General features: G+C 40.0%; 1 long non-coding RNA gene across 2 annotated transcripts in view; it reads left to right on the forward strand.

The window, feature by feature from the left end:
• The window catches only part of LOC103278605 (uncharacterized), a 280,461-nt gene that overhangs the window by 59,306 nt on the left and 196,356 nt on the right, over nt 1-24,799 (forward strand). For both annotated transcript variants that reach the window (XR_010005242.1, XR_010005243.1), the window contains exon 2: nt 5,393-5,466. This is a non-coding gene — a long non-coding RNA (uncharacterized LOC103278605). The remainder of the gene's footprint in view (nt 1-5,392; nt 5,467-24,799) is intronic.

Consider the following 24,799-nt stretch of genomic DNA (forward strand, 5'->3'; position numbering starts at 1 on the left):
GCTATGGGACCAGGCCTTTGGGCAATAAGCAATAAAAGGAATGATCAGAGATTATGTGCAATAGACATTGATATCGGAACAGCCCTGAACTTTTTAGTGGTTTCATTGATAGTTGTATTTCATTATTATTGTGTAGGCATTGAATTTTGCCATAACATATTTGGAAACCACTTTGAGTTTCCCATCAGGGGTGAGAAAAGTGGTATACAAGTGAAATGAATGAATGAATGACTGTTATATAGAGTCTTTTAACAGCTCCTTATGCATACTTTCTTGACTTCAAACATCAGAAATGCTGTTTGTTCTGTAATTTCTCCCCACCCCTCATCTTATACCACTGACTGCACTACTGATTGCTTTCTAAAAGTATTCTGTCAGATCCTCATCGCTCCCAAATGTACCTTATATCATGTTCTTCCACTCACCTACTCCTAATTCTTCACTAACAAGGGGGCCACAATGGCCCATTTCCTAACATTGGTACATATGTCAAAGCCCTAGGTGTGTATGTCTGATGTTTCTGGAATCCAGATTCATCAGCATCCTTGCATGTAATGTGTGTTGATATCACATTAGAACTGTCAATTTAATGGCTACTTAGCTCTTCTTGCTGGCTGGAGTGGGAGGTTGTCCTCACCTTGGCATCGTGTGGACTAAATGAAGTAAAAATGATGGAAAAGCCTCTTAAAACTTTAAAATGGGTTTTAAAGTATTAAATAAACAAACACGATCAAATGTTTAAAACATTAACAAAAAGTACAGTATGTTCCATTAAGACTCTTCTGCCACACAGACTTAAAAACTAGATCTATGTGCATAAGTGCCTTCAAGTTATCTGTCATCTGATGGCAACCCATGAATTTCATAGAGTTCTCTTACGCAAAGAATACTCAGTTCTCTCCACTGAAATATAGCTATAGGTAAAGGTAAAGGTTTTCCGCTGACGTTAAGTCCTGTCATGACCGACTCTGGGGGTTGGTGCTCATCCCCATTTCTAAGCCGAAGAGCCGGCATTGTCCGTAGACACCTCCAAGGTCATGTGGCCGGCATGACTACATGGAGTGCCGTTACCTTCCCTCTGGAGCGGTACCTATTGATCTAATCACATTTGCATGTTTTTGAACTGCTAGTTTGGCAGGAGCTGGGCCTAACAGCAGGCGCTCATTTCGTTCCTGGGATTTGAACCTGGAACCTTTTGGTCCGCAAGTTCATCAGCTCAGCATTTTAACACACTGTGCCACCAGGACCCCTGAAATATAGCTATAGGCCTATTTAAATAAAAAGTATAGTGCCTTCTGGCAAAAGAAATAAGAGGGTCCAAAGAAGGCTCTCTCCTGGGTCCTCACCAGTCACATCCGTGATGGTGGGGGCACTGCATGAAAAGTTTCAACTAAGGATCATGGGTTAAGTGTTCTCCTCTTCATTATTAGAACAAGTATTAGGAAAATGAATCAACTTTCCCTCTAATTTAGATGATGGAATAGAGGGCATGGTAATCAGTTTTGCAGATGACACCAACTGGCAGGGATAGTTATACCAGAACCAAGATTCAAGATGACTTTAATAGATTAAAGAACCAGGCCAACATTAACAAAATGGATTTCAATGGAGATAAATGTAAGATAAATTTACAAAACCAGGTGCACACATAGAAGCTGGAATATTTCCCCAAGCCCTAAGAGGAACAGTTGATGGAGTCGGATATGTTTAACTTGGGAAAGAAAGACTGACAGGTGATATGATATCTCTTCTTTAAATATCCGAAAACCTGTCATGTAGAAGATGGGGTGAGCTTGGTTTCTTTCTTTCTTTCTTAGGCGATAGGACCTGAACAAATGGTTTTACATTACAGAAAAGTTAGTTTTGACTGAACTTTAGAAATAATTTCTTGATGACAAATGTTCTTTAGTGGAATACCCTACCTTTGATGCTCTGTGGGAAGCTTTCCAACAGAAATTAGATGATGACCTGTTGGAGGTTCCTTTTTGGTGCAGTCCTGTATTGACAGCAGGGTGTAGTAAATGGCACTTATGTTCTCTTGCAACTTTAATATTCCATTGTTACTACTAAGCTAATTTTATAAATGTGCTTTTTAGCAGCAACACCAGCTGATAGTAACAATAACTATTTGTATGACTTTCTAGCATACATTTTTGTCTAGCCCAATGGTTTGTTTCAGTGCAGAACACTGGCAGTAATAGCTAATGTGAGTAAAAATGAGTAAGAAAATAAATGTATGCATCTCAAAATTATCTCTGGGCCAGTTCAAATTATTGAAATGCCCAATGCCTTTTAAAAAAAAACACTGGTCAAGATTCTGCTGTAACCAGGTACACCCATATAACTCTATGGCAGTGTACTTCAACCCAACCTCTGGGTTCTATTGGGCTATCACTACACACCCTCATGCTCAGTGGTTCTCAACCTGGGGTCCCCAGATGTTTTTGACTTACAACTCCCAGAAATCCCAGCCAGTTTACCACCTGCTAGGATTTCTGGGAGTTGAAGGCCAAAAACATCTGGGGTCCCCAGGTTGAGAACCACTGGGCTAAAGGAATGGGAAGCTTCCAGGCATCCTCCAGCTGCAGTTTTGCAAGTGCCTACCCATTAGATGTGCTTTACCAATGTATACCTGCATTGTTTGGAGTAGTTTAGACCAGATGGTCCATGGGATCCTTTTCATGTATATGATTCTGTGCTTCTATGATATAGCAACTCAACTTTTCAACTTTAAAGACAGGAGGGGCTTGCTTTTCTTGTCAAATTGAAAATTTCAGATGTTTGGGAGTGACCAGAAGGAATTTAAGAAAGCCTTCTGCTACAATGTCAAGATGAGCAGGCCATGGCATCAGTGTCACAACAACAGCACATACCCATGGGGTAACCTTCATGTCAGGAACTCCTCCAACCACCTCACTAGTTATCTCTTATAAATCTGATCTAACTCAGAGGGACATTCTGTCTGAGCCTGATGATAATGAGCACATGGGTCTGAGAGGCATTATGGAAAATTGGGTGGGGAGACTTTTCCTCTTGGACATATTGGACAGTTAATATCACTGTCAGGGTTAGGATGTTGGAAATTGGTCCCCCTAGGTTTGAGACCAGGCTGTATACCAATCACTAATTGTCCATCCTAGTAAAAATAGGTCATGAGAAGGGAGGTCAGTGGGGGTTTTTGGATAAAGACAGCCAGCTTTAATGAAATGAGAATGCATGTAAGGTGCCTAGAATCCAGCACTATTGCCCAGTTTTTTCATATCTTCCTAAGGGAGTGGACTGTCAAAACAGGATGCCAGCTTTGATGTGTCAGCATTGGACATGTAAAATATTATTTATGTACCAGAGAAATGTATTGAGTCTTTGTACATGACTCAATCAATCCCCTCTTCCTTTCCATACCAGAATTTGAAGTGCCAAATGAAATCAGTGTTAGAGAAGGGGCATGACCTTATACTCACTGAGTGTTTTAGTTATAGCCACCCACTTTATTTATTTTTTTTTGGTTTCCGTGATTAATCCACCAAGTAAATGCCTCTTTCTAAATATATCGCTGTGCTTTTATTTAATGTTTAAAAAGTAATAGCCTTCTACATATATTTGATTTCACATAATTCCTTTTTCCCCTTTGAATAAGAACCCGTAATTAATATAGTAAATAGTGGTGCCTTTTGCCTTTCTATTCTATTGATGTTCACCTGCATTTTTACTCTGTTGCTCTTTTATTCTATTAATGTTTCAAAAAGCAATAAAAAGATTATGTGAAAATTGCATATGGTTTCCTTAAAAAATGACCCCTGCACAGCCTCTGCCTTGCCAACATATCCACAGTATCAGAGATTGTACAATTATACAGATTTTCAGAGTTCACATGCAAGCAATGGGTATGGGTGGTACCATCCATAAAACTTCCATATGTGTAGATTTCTCCTTAGATGGATTCATACTACCTACTTGTTTGGTGGTTGTTTTCAGTCCATCCATTCAATTATGCTTAAGCCACAATGGGATGCTGTATTCCATGGTCAGTTGTTTCCTTCTATGTATCTTACATCTTTTCCTATTATATATTGCTGGAAAACCCTGAAGTGCCTGTCCATTGTACCCTGAAGTTTGCTTTCAAATTGTTCTTGAATCTTGACATAAGAAAAAATGCTACTGTGTCTTTCACTGTCTTTTTTTTCAGGTGTAGCAAGTTGTTTATTTTCTGATTCAATGTACTAAAATGGTACTTAGCAAAAGTAACTGCAATTTGTATCCTTGTTTTGCTCCATACACTGGAGCAGTGATGAGCAAGATTGTTAATGGTACTTTGAATATTCCTAAAAACAAAAGTCCCTAATCTTAGTGTAAAGTAAAATGAGGCATTCATTGAAAACTTTCAGGATGCCTGTGTTCTTGAGCAAGGCCCACTAGCCTCAAGAAATGTAAATAGTACATACTAGCTGTGCCCGGCCACGCGTTGCTGTGGCGAAGTATGGTGGTATGGGAAATAAAGTATCTTATATTATCTGCTTAGAACTGGATTATATGAGGCCCCTTCTTCACAGCTGTATAAAATGCACACTGAAGTGGATTATATGGCAGTGTGGAGTCAAGATAATCCAGTGCAAAGCAGATAATATAAGATTATAAATGGGTAATATAGCTGAGTGGAAGGGCCTTGAGTCTACACTGCCATATAATCCAGTGCAAATTAGATAATCTGTGGAAGAAGCCTAAGTGAGGCCTAAATCTGCCTGTCCCCTAACTGAACCCTGGCTGTCCTTTGGCTGAGTTGGTTGCTAGGAGACCAAGTGGGTAGAGATTAGCCCTCTAAACTGGCAGCAATTGGATAAAAACAATTATTGCTCTCCCTCTAATTAGGACTTTATTTTTCTTTTCTTTTTGTTGTATCAACCTAGAGGCATGGATGATGGGTTGTGTTGTCTAATTTCGAGGTTGGGGGGCCTGTAGTTTTGTTGTTTTGTGGGTCGCCGTGATGCCATCACTCTTTTATATATATAGATTGTATTCTCTAGAACATACTCATTATTTCAGCATGTGCAAGGTATTGTTCCAGCATATGAAAACGTCCAAATAAAACTTGTGCAGAGGCATTCCCTTCCTGATCTGTATGGAAGGCATAGCCTTGGATGCAGAGCAGGAATACCTTAGGTATCTTAAAACAGACTTTGCTAGTTCCAGAAACTCTTTAATTTTTGGTAAGGAAACATCTGAATGCTGAGTGGACCACAGGATTCAAGCAGTGTACTAGGTACTGGAGTTGGTTCTTTTTGCCAGCATGAACATTTTTTAGGTAATTCGCCTCACTGTTTATTACTTATAGTAAACAACACATGTACTCCCTCCTTGATTAGGTGACAGATGCTTTCAACATTGTGTTTTTCAGGGAAAACACAGTGGCAGTACACCTCTTCACTGTCATCTCACTGCTGAATAAAATCCATTCTGCTTGACACAATGGTAAGACTTGAATGCTAGTTGAAGCATTGCTAGTGAAATGCACATCCTTTAAATTTAGAGTAGATAATCTGTCTAATATCCTTTGCAAATTCAAGAAAAATTATGTTTCTAGAGTAATACTGATCAAATACCAGTCAATGTGAGGGGGCTATTGGCCAAAACCAAGAAACCCTTTTCCTTCGCAATACAGAACAGTATCATGCTGCAAGCAATGTACTCACTCAGACAAATTACATCACAAGGCTTTAATGATCATTAATTATTATGTAAGCAGCACTCCCTTGCCTTTTGAAGAGTACATGGTCAACTTCAGAAGGTACAGATTTTCCCATCTGACAGTCTCTTTGTTTTGATCTGCTGATCTTTTGCTTTCTAGAAACAGTTCAGGATGGGCAACTGCCAGTGGCTTTGTGGGCCATATTGGCTTGCCATGGGACCCTTGTCCCATGCCCCCAAAGGATTAAAAATGGAGATGTGCAGTTAAGTAGATAGCTTAATTTTTTGGCAAAAAAAGTTTCAAAAATGTCTGGGGGAGGGTTTAAATACCCCCAAAGACACTATATCCTGTCTGATCCTGGAAGGTAAGTAGGGTCACCTCTAGTTGGCACATGGATGAGGGACTGTCAAGGAGTATCAGGCGATGTAGTCTATATTCAGAGGATGGCAATGGCCAACCTCTGAGTAAGTCTTGCCTAAGAAAACGCTATGAAATCCATGGAATTGCCATAAGACAACAAGCAACTTGAAGGCACACACAATTCACCCAAAAGGCTAATGAATGTCTTGGGCAAGCATGCAGTGTGTGAGCTGGACTCTTCCCACCACTGTATTAGCTAGTGAAAATTGCTGTTGATGCATAGCTGAGCTTCTCATGTGTCCACACAAATCCCTCTCTCCAAACACATCTCTGGTCCCAAATGGAGCAGACCATTACAAATGTGTTTTACGGATGTCTTATGGATGTTTAATTTTCTGCGTGAAACTGTTTGGGGACAAGGTTAAAATGCAGGTCCCACCATTCAGACTTTAATTTCTGAACCCAGCCAACACAGATAAGTTGCTGATGTGAGGGCAATCATCCACCTAAAATGGTACCCCCAAGACATCCATTCCTGATAAAGATGGCTTTACAGGGAGAGATTCAGTTGGTGGGACTATCCATGCAAGTGAAGAGTTGACACAAAGTCCATCTGTTCACATCTCCTCCTTGGATATTTCGATACAGAGTTTAACAGAGGACCACCTGGATTGGTTACTGTTGCTTCTGTTAAAGTCATGATATAATGTCTTGGCAATTACTGTCTTATTTTGGTATCTCATGCTTATTGTTGTGATTTATCGTTCTGACAAAGACTATTCGTGTTAGCACAAACAGAGTGTTCTAGTCTTTGTCATGGATTAGCTTCAGAAAGAGGCTTAAACTTTGATTACGAAGGTTTCTAGGGAAGGACTATGGTTCATACCCAAGGCAGAGATGCCCATTTTCATTGCGAAGAAAAGAAGGTCTTCTCCTCCCCCAAACTTTTTCCTCCACACCCTTACTGAATGTTGGGTAGGACTAAAAGGATTAGTTAATGCCTGTCTATTGTGTCATAAATTTAAAAAACAAACCAACAGTTTTCCTAGGCTTGTTATTTATAATTTCAGCATAGACTCCCCCCCTCCCACCCAACCAAAAGATCCCAATTCAAACATGCCCTACTGAAGTCATCATTCCCTTGACATTTCCAGAAACTGTAGTAAAAACCAAGCTACATTCCAGTACATAATTCAATCATATGCCATTTATTCATAATAACTTTTAGTAGGAGCTTCCCTGCAACCCAGAGTTTACACATAATGCCCTGCAGGCTGAGATCAGGGATACCACATTCCTTACTCATATTTCATACTCAGGGGCTCCTCAGTTAATACCTCCCTAGCTATGCCACAATGTTCACTCACAGCAGTCATAGAATCATAAAGTCAGAAGGGACCACAACTGTCATCCAGTCCAGCCCTCTGCTAAACAGGAAAACAAAACAACAACAACAACAATAACAACAACTTTATTTTTATATTCCACCACCATCACCCCGAAGGGACTCGAGGCGGCTAACAAGCGGGACCAAGCCCAGGAGGTCCCATTCCCACTCAATGCACTCCCAACAAATGCCCATCCAGCCTCTGCTTAAAAAACATCCAGAGTAGGAGATTTCATCCCTTTCCAAGGCAGCATATTCCACAGTTGGACAACTATAACCATCGGGAAGTTCTTACTAAAGTTTAGGTCAAATATCTTTTCCTGTAAATTCATTATTCGATGTCTTTGTCTCTAGAGCGGCAGAAAACAAGGTTGCCATCCTTTCAAATATTTAAACATAGATATCATGTCCTCTCTCAGCCTTCATGTCTTTAAGCTGAACATAGTTTGCTAAGCCACTCCTCACAGGGCTTGGTGTCTGTATCTTTGACCATTTGGGTTGTCCTGTTCTGGCCATATTACAACAGAATATAGTGGGACTATTAACCTCATCACAAAGGGCTAAAATTGGTGGCATGTACTGATTTTAGCCCAGGTCACCCACGGAGACAGCTGGCTCCCATCACATAACGTTGATGCGGCTCCATGGGTGAAGAAGGGTGGGGCCGGCACATGTCGCTGCCAGGACAATATGGGAGGGCTCTCATGTTGCTGTGGAATCCATTGAGGGAAGCCGCATGCACCACGTGTGTTCACACTTTCCCCCATCTGATTACCCTCAGCTGGAGCCGGGTGTTGTGGGGCATGGAGAGCCGGATTCCCCTTGCCCCTCTATGAAGCGGAGTGACGCCGGTGGCTGTCTGATGAGATCATATGACATCCCTCAATCTTGAGGCTATTGATGCAGCCTAGAATCACATTGGGTTTTTTTAGTTCATGTTCAGCTTGTGGCCCACTTACCTAAATCCTATTCACATGTACTCTTTTCAAGTCAGGTGTCTCTGCATTTCATTTTTTTTTGCCTAAGTGTAGTACCATACATTTCTCGCTGTTGAAATTGAATTTGTTAGTTTGGCCCACCTATCCAACCTGTGAAAGTAATTTTGGATTCCAGTCCTGTCCTCTGGGGTATTAGCTATCCCTAACAATTTGCAAGGCATGCCTTCTATTCCATCATCCAAGTCATTGATAAAGATGTCGAAAAGTACTGGACCCAAAACAGAACCCTGTGGCACCCCGTTGATCATTTATCTACATGAATGGTAAATATCATTTCAGTTCTGCCAGTTAAACCAGTTCCCAACACCTAACAGTAGCATTGTTTAGCCCATATTTAAATAGCTTATTTGTGAGTATTTCATCTTGTCAAGGACTATATTGAAACCAAGATATGCCACATCTACAGCATTTCCTTCATCTACCAAGTTGTAACTTTATAAAAAAAAGAGAGAAGTCTGGCATGACGTGTTTTTGAGAAACCCCTGTTGACTTCTTGTTAGAAAGGACATAATTTCCTTTCTAAATGGTTACAGATCCTCTGTTTAATCATCTGCTCTAATGTCTATTCTGGTATTTTGTCAGGCTGACTTCCTTTTAGTTATAGTTTTCTACCTTGGCAAGATTATGATATAATTTATTTCATCATGAAAGTGGGAAGTAGAGGAGGGCTTAAAGAAACAGTATGCAAATTGAGACTATGCAGTCCCTGAGCTGCTCCTCTTTAGTTTTTCCCATTTGCATTAGTGTTGCCATTCGTGCTTGTGGTTTAAAGAAAATCACTAAATTTTGGCACTCTGTTGAAATGAAGAATAAACTCCTCTTTTACTCTGACACGGAACAGAGAAGCAGAATCTCATAGCCCTTCTACACAGTGGCAAAATGCAACTGGGACTAGCATAAAAAATGCCAGTTTGCAGCCACATTGTGCCTTAAGATGGCTCCATAGCAGGAGACTGGCTAAACAGCACAGCCATGCTGAAGCTGGTCCACTCCTCCCTGAACCATGATTTACAGCATTTATTATTTACAGCATTTATATTCCGCCCTTCTCACCCCGAAGGGGACTCAGGGTGGATCACATTACACATATAGGCAAACATTCAATGCCTTTTAACATAGAACAAAGATAAGACAAACATAGGCTCTGAGCGGGCCTCGAACTCATGACCTCCTGGTCAGAGTGATTCATTGCAGCTGGTTGCAGCTGGCTTGCTCTCCAGCCTGCGCCACAGCCTGGGCCCACTCTAAAAGGAAATATTCAGTTATCTTGAGTGCTATGCTGTTTACTTCCTCATTCTTTCAATCTCATCAGATGGTCTCCTCTCACCGTCATTTGCCAGTTTCCCTCTTGGTTTCCAATGGAGCCCATTACGCGGCACATGTGTACTTCTGTCTGGGCTTCGTCAGGAAAAGTGTATGTGGCCACCAAGGCAACGTGGGAGTCTTCCCATGTTGCCTTCAAGACAATGGGGGAAGCCAGGAGTTGACGTTTCCCCCAATGTGATGGGATCATTGAGGGGCATGGTGGGAAAGGTTCTCCACATCCCCCGCTGGGACCTAATGGATTCTCCACAATGTGTGTCGAATCCATGGACCTTTGTGATGAGGTTTCTCAGTTACAAAGCAAAGCACCTTGGCAAGAGTGATTCCCCCTCCTCTCCTCTCCTCTGAAGATGCTTTTCCTCTTGATTGAGAACAAAGCAGAAAGTAGACACAAGGGAGGTAAGTGGAGATTGCCTTCTTTTCGGATGGGGGATGGGAAAGCAGGGAGGGTGGGAAGACATTGCCACCCCACCTCTTTGAGCTGCCTGAGCCCATGGCTGTGGGGAATCAATTTCAGATCCCACATGGGGGATTCCTGGAAGATTCACATCTTTCCCAGTTTTAAAAAAAATCTGATATCAAGATGGATTAAAACACATTAGCCTGAGGCTTTTATTTGGATGCCCCAGGTGGATACAATTTCTACACTGGATAAAATGCCAGTGTAGATACAGCCACACTCCCAAGAAGCCTTTACAGTATACAAACTTCATTTCTATACCGCCTCAACAATATAGGGATTTTGATGGTATATATAAAAACATTTAAGAAATCCAAGAACATTGTGAAGCTCAGTGAAGCATGTGATAACAGTCACCTTCATTCTCTGTTTCAATAGTGTGAGACTCTTCTCATAGTTTCCTGTCTTACAAGTAAACTTCAGAAGACACTGCCATCATATTAAGTACACAATTTCTTTATAATTCATACCCAAAGATTCATTATGGTTGGATCAGCATCAAAGAGGAAGGCTGGATCAAGACAATCCCGGGTCTAGACTTCTTTGACATTTTTATTAATGACTTGAGCATGGGTATAACATTTTTGGATAGAAAGTCAGAAAGGAGTAGTAGAGCCCTTTTGAGTACAGGATTAGCATTAAAATGCTCTTGATAAATTGAAGGGCAGTGCTATAATGAAGAATTAAAATAAATTCAGTCTGGACTTTGATAAATTTAAAGTTTCATACAAAAGGAAGATCTGTGTATCAAAAGGGTGAGATTAACTCACAGCAATGACAAAGTCCTTCCTCAACAGGGAGGAAATGGGAGAACTGTGCCTGACAAAAACATAATGTCAAAGAGGACAAAGGTGATTCTGGCATGCATTGCCAGAACTGCAGAATTCAATACATAGTTATGCTAAATAAATTCTAGGTCTGGATGAAATGCATGCATGGGTGCTAAAGGAATCTGCAAACATAATTTTGTCCATAATTGCTAACAATTTTTAAACAACAGGAAAGGTCCCAGCCAATTTGAGGAGGGTAAATATGCTTGATATCTTCAGATAGGGAGGATGAGGACACAAACAGTAGCAGTTGATATCAGTGCTTACAAAAGTACCAGAACACTTCATCACTCAGTCTGTGAGTACTTAGATATGAATAAATAAATAAGTCATGCCAATATAGTCTTATCATTTTTATAAAGTTAAATGCTTGGTAGATCTAAGGGATGTTTTAGATGTTTTGATTTCATTAAGGCTTTTGATAATGTCACTCATAACATTCATATAGTCAACCTGGTAAAATATAGGCTAGATATTAGTATTAGGTAAGTCTGTAATTGGCAAACTGACTGAATCCAAAGTGTTTTCACAGGTGGTTCTGTGTTATCATGGACAGAATTGACTAGTAGGATGTCACAGGTTTCTATCCTTGGCCCAATGTTTTTGACTTTCTTTATAAATTATTTTAATGACATATTGGAGGGCATGTTACTCAAATATGAAGATAATATCAGTTAGGAGGAGGCCAGCCAATAGGACAAGAACAGGATTCAAAATAAAAAATATACTTACATTAATTAAAAAAATTATTCCAAGAATTTTTTTTTCATGTCAAGAGCAACTTGTGAAACTACAAGTCGCTTCTGGTGAGAAAATTGACCATCTGCAAGGACGTTGCCCAGGGGACACCCAGATGTTTTACCATTTTGTGGGAGGCTTCTCCCATGTCCTCACACAAGGAAGTGGAGCTGACAGACGGAAGCTCATCCACTCCTTGGATTTGAACCGCTGATCTTTCGTTCAGCAGTTCTGTGGGCACAAGGGTTTAACCAGTTGTGCCACTGGGGGCTGCAAGAATGATAAATATTAGGTACTATATTACGGCAGGAAAAAAAAATGAAATGTAGCTGAATCAATTAAATATTTTTACTCTAGAGAATATTGGTATTGTATGATACCAATATTTAAATAGAGCTGTCATGTATATGATGTAGTGAGCTTGTTTTATTTTACTGCTCCAGATAGGACCTGAAGCAGTAAAAGCATACAAAAGGAAATGCAAGCAAATTTAAGAACATTTGCAAAAAAAAAATCCTATCAATAATTGTTGTTTGAAAGTAGAATAAAATAACCTCATTGGAACATGGTAGACTTTTCTTCGTTACAGATTTTAAAACATAAATGAGATGGCCTCTCTCAAGGAGTGCTTCAGCAGCCAGTTCCTGCAAGGCAGGGGATGAGCTTGACATTCTTTCCAAGTCTATGGACTTTATTGTGCAAACACACTATTCCAACACAGTTGCATTATAATTGATATTGGAGACATACCAAGTTGAACACCTCCTTTATGATACCTCTCTTTAATTACTTAATTTGCTGATCTGCCAGTTTGTGTTCTCAGAATTGTACTTCCACATACGCTTTCCCTGACTACTGCTGTTCCTTTTTACAATGTATTTCAACAATTTTGCAATCCCCGTTTTAAAAAGCATCAAGGAAGCAATACAGGCAGTTCCAGAGTTTTAAACATCCATCTTACAAATGACTCATAATTAAGAATGGGGTGAGACAACTGGAAGCTAGAGAAATCTGCCCCTTGGAAGGGAAATTCACTATTGAAAGAGTTATCATGGGGGAAAGGAGTCTCCACGGAAGCCTTATCACCAATCCTTGTTTTCACAATAAGCCATTTTCTTTCAAAACTCAACTGTCTCAGGGAAAGGAAATGAGGTGAATTCTTCTGAACAGGGGCCAAGACAGCAATAGAAACATTACAGGGGTATTAATCCTTCCCTATGCGCTCCAGAGTTTGAGCTCTGGCGTGGGCTGGTCCATAAGGTCACAAAGAGTCGGAAGTGACTGAACGGATAAACAACAACACATATATATGGAGTTACACTTTAAAAATGTACCTGTTCTGACTTTATATACAAATTCAATTTAAGAATATATCTATAAAATCTATATTGGGGACTGCCTGTATATGCAATATAAAGCAAAGGAAACCAGACAGCTTGGAGATAGCGAGGCAGAGCCAGAAGAGAAGGAGAATTCCACCCCTGGCATTACAGTAACTGGCATGCTAGCAAGAAACAGAAGGGACCCGTCCCACCAAAGTAGATAACATGAATGTTGTGGGATGGTGAGCTATTGATTGATTTTTCCCATCAATAGCTAGGGGTAGTGGGATATATATATCATAATACAATAGGGACTGTCATCAAATGTGGCACTCCAGATGCAGTGTTGGTTTGCTTGGCTTGTTTGATAAAGTCCCAAACTTTTGAAATTTTAGTTTCCTTCCCCATCTACTTCTATCCCACTACCCATTCTGTGGAACTGCAGAAAACTAGCTTATGCGTTTTCTTTCCTGACAGCCCTTCAGATATTTAAAGAAGGCTATATCGGCACTTAAACACCCCCTCCTCAATAGTATCACCTTGCTTTTTTAAGAGTTTTTTTTTTTTGCAGATTGTTGCCTAATTTTGGCAATTTTGCAATGGAGGGGATTGAGCTTTGCTCTGGGGAATTGACCCTGACCCCCCAAAGTTTGAGAATATTATCACTCCTTTGCACATATTCTATTCCTGGGCAAAATAAGTGAGAAGTTGGGTGCAATTAGTTACATATGCTCCTAGATGAAGTGGATCATTTGGACTCACTTCTCTGGCCAAAGGCCTGGACAGAGCATCAAAACAGTGCTGGTTGCCCTGATTTATGATTTCCTTTAGGACAGAAATGATGGGGCAGTGAAGTGTTGAGTTTGGTTTGCTTGGAGAAGAGAAGAATGAAAGGTGCTAATAGCTATCCTTACTTATCTCAAGGGATGTCATGTCAAGATGGAGTGAATTTATTTTTTAATGCTCCAAAGGTTAGGATCTGAATATGGATTTAAATGACAAGAAAATAGATTCCTCTGAAGTCTTATGAAGGAGCTACTGAATCCTATATGCTGATAGCAAGAACTGTTTAACAGTGCAATAGACTACCCTCTTTATTCCCATTTTTCATTAAATTTTAAGAGAAAAAAGAGAAATAAAGAAAACAGCAATACTTATACATACATAAACATACTTGAACAACAATTGCATAATAACTACACAATTTCTCTAACCGACTTACATCTCTACTCTAATTCTGTGCAACTCTAAAACACAAACATACATCTTTTAATTGGTTTTAAAAGAGGATTCCTTACTTCCCTTTTATTGATTTCTCATTAGTTTAACATTTTTTCTTTCATCTTATATTCAGTAAATCATTTACTTCAGCTTGTTTTTATATTAACTAATGAACACCTCAACAGTTTATGTCTCCAAACCTGTACGTAATGTTTTTTTCCCTTTTCCTCAGATATGTTGATAAAAGGTTTCCATTCTTCTAAGAATGTGTCCAGTGATTTATTCTTCACCAAACTAAACTTGTCCCTCTCAATTAGTTCCCATATCTTTGCTGTTCAATCTTCTATAGTTGGTATTTCTATATTTTTCCATTGTTAAGCATATAGGATTCTTGTCGCTGTTAACACATACTGCAGTATTCTCTCATGTTCTTTTTTTATTTGCTCATCTAACAGCCCTAGTAATATGAGTTCTGGTTTAAAGCTAATTCTTGTCTTAATGATTACTAGGATTAGCCTGTGAATTTTGCCTTTTTAAAGTTCCAACATATATCTTAGTAGGACCCTTCATGAACATCACACTTCCAACATTTTGTTATTTGTTCCTTTATACATTTGGGATATTTGTTGGGGTGGGGGTTAAATGCCATCTAAGTATCATTTTGTAAAAAATATTTTCAGGTTTATTGGATAACATAACTTTTAGTCATATTCCATCACTCATATTCCATCACTCTTCCATCAGCTCTTCATTTATTTTGAATTTAGGTTGGCAATTTTACCATTTCAATAAATCTTGATCTATTAACCATCTTTTATTAACATTTATTTCACTTCTTTTGAATGTTTCCTGTACTGAAATCCATAGTGGAGTTTTGGGACTTACAGTAATCTGATTTTATATTTGCCGCAAATTCTTTCTTGACATAACAATTTGCCAAATCGATAGTTTTGTCATACCACACGTATGAATGCCAGCAAAATCTCAGATTATGTCCCTCTTCATTTAACAACTTTTCATATTTCAGCATTATTCAATTCCTTACCCATGTTAAACAGAAAGTTGCAAAATATGTTTACATATCCACAGGAACCCTAAACCTCTTTTTCTCATCATGTATTGATATCTTAAACATTATTTTCAGTTTCTTTCCCTGCCATATAAATTAGTTAGTTTTTGTCAGTTCTTAAATCATAGAATCCCTATGACTTCCCCTCACATATTTGTACATGGCTATCATGTCTCCTCTCAGCCTTCTCTTCTGCAGGCTAAACCTGCCCAGTTTTTTTTAAGCCTCATAGGGCTTGTTCTCCAGACCCTTGATAATTTTAGTTGCCCTCCTCTGGACGCTTTTCAGCTTGTCAACTTCTCCCTTCAACTGTGGTGCCCAGAATTGGACACAGTATTCCAGGTGTGGTCTGACCAAGGCAGAATAGAGGGGGAGCATGACTTCTATGGATCTAGATGCTATACCCCTATTTATGCAGGCCATCATCCCATTGGCTTTTTTAGCAGCTGCATCACATTGTTGGCTCATGTTTAACTTGTTGTCCATGAGGACTCCAAGATCTTTTTCACACGTACTGCTGTCGAGCCAGGCGTCCCCCATTCTGTATCTTTGCATTCCGTTTTTTCTGCCGAAGTGAAGTATCTTGCATTTGTCCCTGTTGAACTTCATTTTGTTAGTTTTGGCCCATCTCTCTAGTCTGTTAAGATCGTTTTGAATTGTGCTCCTGTGTTCTGGAGTGTTAGCTATCCCTCCCAGTTTGGTGTCATCTGCAAACTTGATGATTGTGCCTTCTAACCCTTCGTCTAAGTCGTTAATAAAGATGTTGATGGATTGTCTTTTACTCTTATTGGTATTGTTTGGAACAGTAATGACATTTTTGGTAGGATGACAATTTTATTTTATGCAATATGTCCTAGTAGTAATAGTTGTAATTTTGTCTATCCTTGTAGGTTCTTGTAGGTACTTATTCCAGAATGAAACTGATTTCTAAAATCTGAAATTGTAATATTGTGACTTCACTTTCTGCTCTATTGAATATCCTGATATTTGTGTCAGTTTTATGTTTCTTCTTTCTTCATTTTAAATATATTATCTTCATTTTTTTTTATTTTGCATTAATTGGTGATTTCAGCTTTTGCAAGAACCACGGGTTCAGAGTCCAGTGTGTAAAGCTTTCCATAAGGCCAAATAAGACATAGAGAGTTGAAGGCACAAGTGTGTTCTCCCTGAATCTCCTAGTCCATTGTGATTATGATAATTTGGGGAATCATTTACTGAAGTCCATGGTGTAATGAGAAAACATTCCGAGGAAATTCATGACAGATTATTAAAGGGTGAAATAGAAAAGCACACTATATATTCCCATGGAGTTGCACCTAATAACTCTTAATTTTAGAATTCTAACTTCTTAATAATAGAATCTTGCCACTTCTCCATATTCTTGTTGTGTTTTCAATAATGCTTTACTAGTATTCAGTATGTCTTCCAAAAGTATAATCAAATCATCTGCAAATGCCTTTGTTTTATAACTTTGGCTTCATATGCATTAACCCTCTTTTGGTCTAATACTTCACATCAAAAAAATTTGAGAGGATAAACAATATCAGGGGTAAACTACTCTCTAAAGGAAATTGTATTTGAAGGTTTTTAAAATGAAATTGAATGTCCATCTCTTGGGTGTTCTTTAGCAGTGGATTCTGTACAAGTAGACATTTGGAATAGATGGCCTTTGTGGGTAGCTCTCAACTCTATGAATCTACCCTTAGTGTTCTAAATGACATCCATTATGACACCACTGTAGCACTGGGCCATGATTTTGTGGCTGTATTTTAGGAAATATTTACATGCCCTGAATATCACCCGGGTCATGGGAACAAAATTTCACTAAGATTAAGAAAAGAAGTTGAAAGATTATAGGTGCAATTTTCAAAGGCATTAATAGGAAAAATGAGTTAATAATGCACAGACTTGTTAGAATAAAGGATGTTTTAAGATAAGTTACATTTTTCCTTTTCCTTTCTTTCAGTTCAAATAACAAACCGCAAAATGGGTAGGAGATTCAGGGGAGGGGTGAAAGCTATTTTGAGACAGGAAGGTGAATGCATCTGGAGGATGAACTCAGAAGCGGAAGTGACCAGTTACAAAAAATTAATCATTATCAAAATGTAAATCAGATAATGCTATCAATGTGTGTCAGTGCCCTGGAAAATCCAATGCTCCTCATGGCTAGGAGAATCAAAGTGGCTTCCGATTTAAATAGATGCTGCTTGTAGAAAACTATGATGTATTTGATTAGTTAACCTATTGTGGCATCATTTCCATGGACATACACCTGTTTTTGTCAAATAACAAGATTAGGTATGTTATCAGCACTACTATACTACTATGTTTGATATGATGATAACGATTGTTTTATTGCTATTGATGTTTTACTGGTATAATTGTTTTATACTTGTGTTACTGATATTGATTGTTTTATCGGGCTAGGCCCCATGTAAGCCGCCCCGAGTCCCTTCGGGGAGATGGAGCGGGGTATAAAAATAAAGTTATTATTATTATTATTATGATAATGTCATACAAAGATAGGCTAAAGGACTCTGGGAGTTGCTGCCACTGATTTTTAAGTAAAGATGGCTGCCTTTCATGATGTGGATTAATATAAAATGAACACAAAATTTGGTACAGCTGGACAAAGCCTTTAAATGCTCATTCAATCATTGCTCAGCTTTTCAGAGTTAATGACACTTTCTCCATGAGCTGAAAAACACTCCAACAATGCACAACGTTTCTGCTTTCTTAATGAATAAAACCTTATCAAACAAATAGAAAAAGCTCACAGGAACACAGCACAGCCATGTTGCTTGCTTTTTCCGCTGCTGAGTTTTTCTCTGTGCTGCTTCCAGTCTGGTGGTTCACTCATGTTAAGGTGGGCCATTGTCACAACTCGACCGTTGCTTGCGCTTCCTAAGCACAAATGAGATGCAGTTCCTGCAGTGACAACATGGGGCAGGAACCTACATTCAGCTGTCATTCTCAGAAGCTATTAGTGCCCCAAGAAGCAGTTAGTCAGCCAGAGGTCAGTTTGGTTAGATGAGTAGAGTAGCACTTGATGGAAGAAGATGGCATGGGTCCTGTGAGCTGGAGGCAAGGTCAGGGAAAGCAGAACTACTGGAAGCAGTGTAACAAATGTGGAGATTATCTCAATGGGGGGAATTTGGTTTTATGTGAGCTTCCTGCACCTTTCAGACAAAAAGGACAAGGCACTCTCTTTCTATGGAACATGTATGCATGCACTTGAGCACACACCAGAATAAATGCAAAATCTCTCTTCATTTCCTTCCATTGACTAAACTGACCAACGGGACCAAACTCATTTCATTACAATAATGAATGGCATCAATTACAAGAAAGCAAGGGCTTTAATTGCAAGGAGGTAATTAATGGATACTTTTTATTAAGTAAATAGTACCTGTAAGGAATCCTGTGAACAATGAATGGGGAATGTTTCTCCATGCCATGATTTTGACAAAAGCTACCTCTCTAAAGTTGCTATTTTGCACCCCAAAAGATTTGGAGGGCTCTCCAAATTGTACTATATTTTAATTCCTACTCATGCTACAGAGATAGTTTCCTACCTAGGCCAGGAAATGTGGACAACCAGCCAGCTCTGTATAGAAGTTGGTATGGTTCTGGAAAGTGAGGCCAGTCCCAAGTGCGGCATGGGACAAATTCCATGCAGACATGCAGAACTTAGGGCTTGTGCTTTTGCTTCTTCCTGATTCCTTGCACTGCAGTGATTTTTGGCTGGGAGCTTGGAAGGGAAGTATTTGTGAAATTAATTAAGACAACAGAGGCCTGAGGAAAGCGAAAGTTAATTAGTCACGGCAATCATTTAGATTTGATCCAAAGGAACAAACAAAGAGTTAGAAGCATGTCACTGGCGGGCTGCTTCTCTGGAAAAGGGATTATGCAGAGATTTCCACCAAAGGGTGATGGCTTTGTACTGCTGCTCCTTATGTAATTGGGGATTTAGAAGTGGCACAAAGAGTCATTACCACAAAATTTCTTTTGTATGAGAAAAAGTTGACATTTATGAAGCACAGGAGGGAGCAGCAAAACAAGACAAATCAATAGGCATGTACATCAGCACAAGGCCACTTAAAGCAGGGTAGGAGAGCAGTAGGGGGAGAGGCCCTGCCAAGTCTCAAACATGGATTATAAGAAGGCAAGGAAGGTGTGATGATGCTCTCCACAGCAGGGCTTAGGGAACCAGGAAAAACCAATCCATATATGCATAGAAATGCCAGAAGAAAGCTGAGATGCTTGCCTCAGTGCTCTGGAGAGATGGACAAAGGACGCCTGCTTTCATCTCTGCAATTTGCAGCTTCTTTTATTGCCTGATAATAAGAAGGGCTGGAGGTGGGATGCCTGATTGCAAGCATTGAAAAGGGAGGCAGCAGAACAGCACCATAAAAATTAGGCCATCTGAGAGCACTCCCAAATAGGTATTAGAGAAAAGAGTGAGACCGATCATAAAAATTTGCCTACAGTTGCATACTGGGGCAGGTGAAGCGGACTGTATGCAAAGATATTCTGTAAATAAACATGCATATTTATTCCAATAAGCTACAAGAAACATTGAATACTAACTGTTGTTTAAAGAGTATGTTCTCAAATAGGGTAGTCAACTTTTCAACATGTCACTGTAAATAGACATTTATTTACAGATTGATACTAGTACACAGTTTCACTGGATGAGTTTTGTTCATCAAGCTACTGTCAGGCCATTTATTATTTTCTTGGTCAGCTGGAAACCTATAACAATCACAGGCTCAGGGAGCCTCTGTGAAATTTTGTTGGTTCAATAATGCGTGGGCTATACAACGATCAAGGGAAGTGTTTTTGCAAAACTGCATTCAGCTGCAAAACTAGAAAAGCTTGAGTGACATGAAACTATCAGTTATTATGTGAATAGCTAGGACAGGGCTGTGGGCTATGGGCTGGGGGATAGGCAGAATTTAGGCTTATCTCGCCCTTTTTTCTCTTGGTCTTTTTTATTCTTCCATTTCATACATCAATTTTATATTGTTTTTTTCATTCAAAGAATGATTAGTGCAATTGTCAAGTGATTTCAGCTACTGCAAAACTGCAAGTTCAGAAGGTTGAATCAGACACAAAGATGGCAAAACCAGAGGTTTATTCTCAATGGCCAAAGAGGACATCAGCAGAAAAATCACTCCAAAGTACTAACATGCCACAGTTGTGAATCCAAAGAATTTTAATTTAATTGACAGCTATTCAAGAAACCTGTGTCAGCTCCTGATTGGTTGGAAAACGGTTAGGCTAGGATCTACACTCTGAGTTGCCCAGTGTAGATCAGGCGTCTTCTCTAATTGGCTCTTTGTATGGTGAGAAATAAACTGTCATTGGATAATTCGAAGTTCGTGTAATGGTCCACTTCTGAGGGCCGTTATCGAAAGGAATTCAGTGTGGTAATATATAAAAGAGTCCTTGATGGGCTCGATGCATTGGCACTGGTTGGCACTGGTTGGCACAATGGGGTTAGTCCAGTGTACATAATGGATACTTGGGCATTATCTCAATGGATGGAGCAGACTTGAAGCGTGGGTGCTGGACCTTTCCCACAGATAGCACTGATCTTATCAATGGAAGTAGAAAACAGACCCAGGAGACCCTGACATACAGTGTGCCCTCACTTTTCACGGGGGTTAGGTTCCAGGCCTGCCCGCAAAAAGTGAAAAACTGCGAAGTATCGGCACTCTATTTATTTCAATAAATATAGCCCCCTTCTCTCCCTCCCTCCCTCTTTTCCTCTTTTAACGTACTGTACTGTATTTCTTGTTGTTCCTGAGGCTATGAGGCGCAGGCAGGGCCTATTGGCACTGCCTGCAGGCGGCTGAGGGGGAAGCGCGGGCTGGGTCACGTGCCTCAAACTGAGTCCTTTTGTGCCTGTGAGGGGAGGGCGGGCTGGATGGGAAAATCCGTGAAATAGCGAATCTGCGGAACCCGAATTGCGAATTAGCAAGGGAGCACTGTACATCCATTGAGCAATTTGCCCTATTCATTTTTTAGGGATTGTGGAAATTATAGACGGGGTCTTGGGTATGACCGGACAACACTCCAGGAACAGTTTACGCAGTAGATTAATATAAAGCAAATGGCTCAGAGCACTGGTTTCCATTTCATACAATTTTATATATTTCATAATTTGGGGACTCTGATTTCTTGATATCACAATTACAACAATGCAAAAAGCCTGTGTGTGTGTGTGTGAGAGAGAGAGAGAGAGAGAGAGCGAGAGAGAGAGAGAGATGTCACGCAGCACAATTATAATTGTGTAAAAATGAAGAAAAGAAAGTGGAAAACATGGGTCACAGAAAAATGATGATAGCTTTTCTGAAAACCAAAGACATCACAATGCTTCAGCTGGGACCAGAGCCAGCCCTAGGTATTTTTCAAGTGTAAGCGAACAGAATTTTGGCACCCCCCCCCCAAAACCAATCACTGAAAAATAAAAGCGTTGGATAAGCGAAAATGTTGGATAATAAGGAGGGATTAAGGGAAAGCCTGTTAAACATCAAATTACATTATGATTTTACAAACTAAGCACCAAAACATCATGTTTTACAACAAATCAACAGAAAAAGCAGTCTCGACTGCGCCCCCGTATGTTTTGCGCCACAGGCGACTGCCTAATTCGCCTCATTGTTGGACCGCCTCTGGCTGGGACTCAGCTTCACTCTTGCTAACTAAAAAAGAGAGTCTGTACATGGAAGCACACTTATGCTTTTCTGTTTAGTTACAGCATGGACCCCCTGCTAGGATTGCCATGCATCTAGTTTGGCTTGCCTTTATCCAGGACTAGGCATGTCACAATAACTCACTTCTGTTATTTTATTTGTGGTAACTTTGAATGTACATGTCCACTTCATATTGTTTCCTTCTCCCTTTTAATTATCACAACAATTATGTAAGGTAAGTTTCCTTTCAAAATAATGATGCTCCAAGGACTCATGATAAATTCCATTATGAAGGTAGGGTGTAAACTTTGATCTCCCTCTTCAACATCCAGCACTTTAACACATATTTTATACTGGTTCTTTCAGATCCATTATAACTGTAAACAATGCTATGGAGTGAGAAACAGCAAGTGGGAAACAATTTGTGCACTTAATCTGCATAGTTATTATACAAATTAGAACAAGTTTTTTGAGGTTTGAGTGTATATGTATGCTATTTTGGCTGGACTAGCACTTGCGAAAAAAAGAGACATTTCTTGTGCATTCTTACTGATTCCAGTGTGGTGTTTGCTGGAGAACTCGCCACGGGACTGTGCCCCGAATATTAGATCTATTGCCTTCCCATTCTGTCATCTGTAATGTCACCTGCACAACATGTTAAAGGGTAGCTTACATATTGCACGCTGAGAGCTCAGAAACCTTCTGACCTGGTAATTTTCATAAAGAATGGACAAAAGATAAACTCTTCGGCAAAGCAGGGCTGGGCCTTTGGGACTAGAATGCTGCAGGCAGTAAAGCTACGGTTTTCTGCCTGAGCTCGCTCTGTTATCTCTTCCTTCTCTGGTGCAGTTAGCAATTTGAATTATTTACTCCCCTTACTCCATGTAGCAGCTCTGTTTCCTTCTGAACAAGCAGAAGACTTTCTGCTAACAAGTGCCTGTACCTTGCTCACAAAAGTGAGAACAGAATGAATTCCCCTGCACAAGGGCAATTGGAAGTAGGAGGGACTCAGTGCCTTTAGCTGGCTTTGGAGACAATGCCATGAATGTGAAAGAATGCACATAGCAACTGTGATCCGAAAACTCTTCACACCTCTTGCCTCTCTCTCTAAACTTTAGCAATTGGGTAACAAGAGTGCTTTAAGCTCAGTTACTTTCATGCTAGCTCATTTTGAAGGTTTATAAGGATCTCATCCCATTTGTGGGGAGAGCAAGGGGAATAGTCTTCTTTGCATGGCATTTCATGAGGTTTGTTTTTAAAGAAGACAGATAATGTATTCACTGCCATCACACAAGATCACCTCCTCCTGATTCTAGCTCAACCATTTGCTTAATTCTCATCACACAGGCAGGTGAGGTCTCCTCCCATTTCATGAACATCATCACACTTTTTAAAACGGGCATATTTTTTTGAGACACCACTTTTCCTGGGGTCTTTTGCCCTCAAGATCTTTCCACTGAAGCAGATTTAAGGTACCCTTCTTAAGGCACCACTTTCCATGAGGTCATTAGCCTTCAAGACCCTTCTACTGAAGCAGAGGCAAGGCATCACTTTCCATGGGGTCACTTGCTCTCAAGACCCATCCTTTTTAAACACTTCTTTAAGTGGGACCAACACCATCTGAAGGAGCATTAGTAGACCACCCACAAGAACACCCACACTTTTTACATCACTAAAACACTCTAAAACGGAGATATCTTATAGTTTTCTGTTGCACCTTTAAACATGTTTATGCGAATGAGAAGCTTTGGAGTCGATTGCTCCCACACTCCAAAAACCTCTGTGTCTACACACATCAGAAACTGAGTCCCATGGGGAACCAACAGGAAGTACACTTCTGTCATTTGATGGGCTTTGAGGGACTCCGTCTTTAAAATGCCTTTAAAGTGTGTAGAAATGGGGGAAAGCCAGCGTCTGATGAAGACCTAAATCGCAATCCAGATGTTCTTATAAAGTCCTCAGGGTAAGGAGGAGGAATCTCAGGGCAAGAAAATTGTCTCAAAGGTTGTTCTTGTGTGTTTGTGTTTTCTGCCCTTTTTAGCTTAGGGGTTTTGTATTAGAGTGACATACTCAGTACAAAGGTGACTGGGGCTTGATACATCCTGATTAGTGGCTTCTTCAGAGAACAAACGTGCATCCACATAGTAGAATTAATGCAGGTTGACATCATTTTAACAGCCATAACCCAATGCTATGGAATTATGGGAGTTCTAGTTTTACAAGTTCTTTAAATTTCTCAGCCTAAGAGTGCTGGTGCCTCGCCAAATTACAAATACCATGATTCCATAGCATTGGGCCATGCAGTTAAAGTTGTGTCAAACTGCATTAATTTGGGTCCCGTCTACACTGCTGCAAAGTGTGATGTAGCCCTCGCATTAGCCTCAAGTGTCCAAACAATGTACCCAGGCTAATGCACTTTAACCTGTGGTAAGCTTTTAAACCAAACTTGACCTCGGGTTACAAAAAAACCTAGTAAAGATCCAGATGTTTCAGAAAGATCTTGACCTTTGCTGGTGCTCTGTGAGCAATCCCAGATGACATACCCACAGGCATCTCATACTTCCTGGACTCAGGCAGTTTGGGGATATGGGATGGCAGTGTCTGCCAAGTGTCCTTGCACCTTGTTTCCCCCACCCCAAAATTACAGATAAACCTCCTTACCGTCACAGCGGGGTCTGTATTTACTAGTTCTGTGTCACATGACATG

This window comes from Anolis carolinensis, chromosome 4 (genome assembly GCF_035594765.1).
Source record: "Anolis carolinensis isolate JA03-04 chromosome 4, rAnoCar3.1.pri, whole genome shotgun sequence".
Taxonomy (NCBI): Eukaryota; Metazoa; Chordata; class Lepidosauria; order Squamata; family Dactyloidae; genus Anolis; species Anolis carolinensis.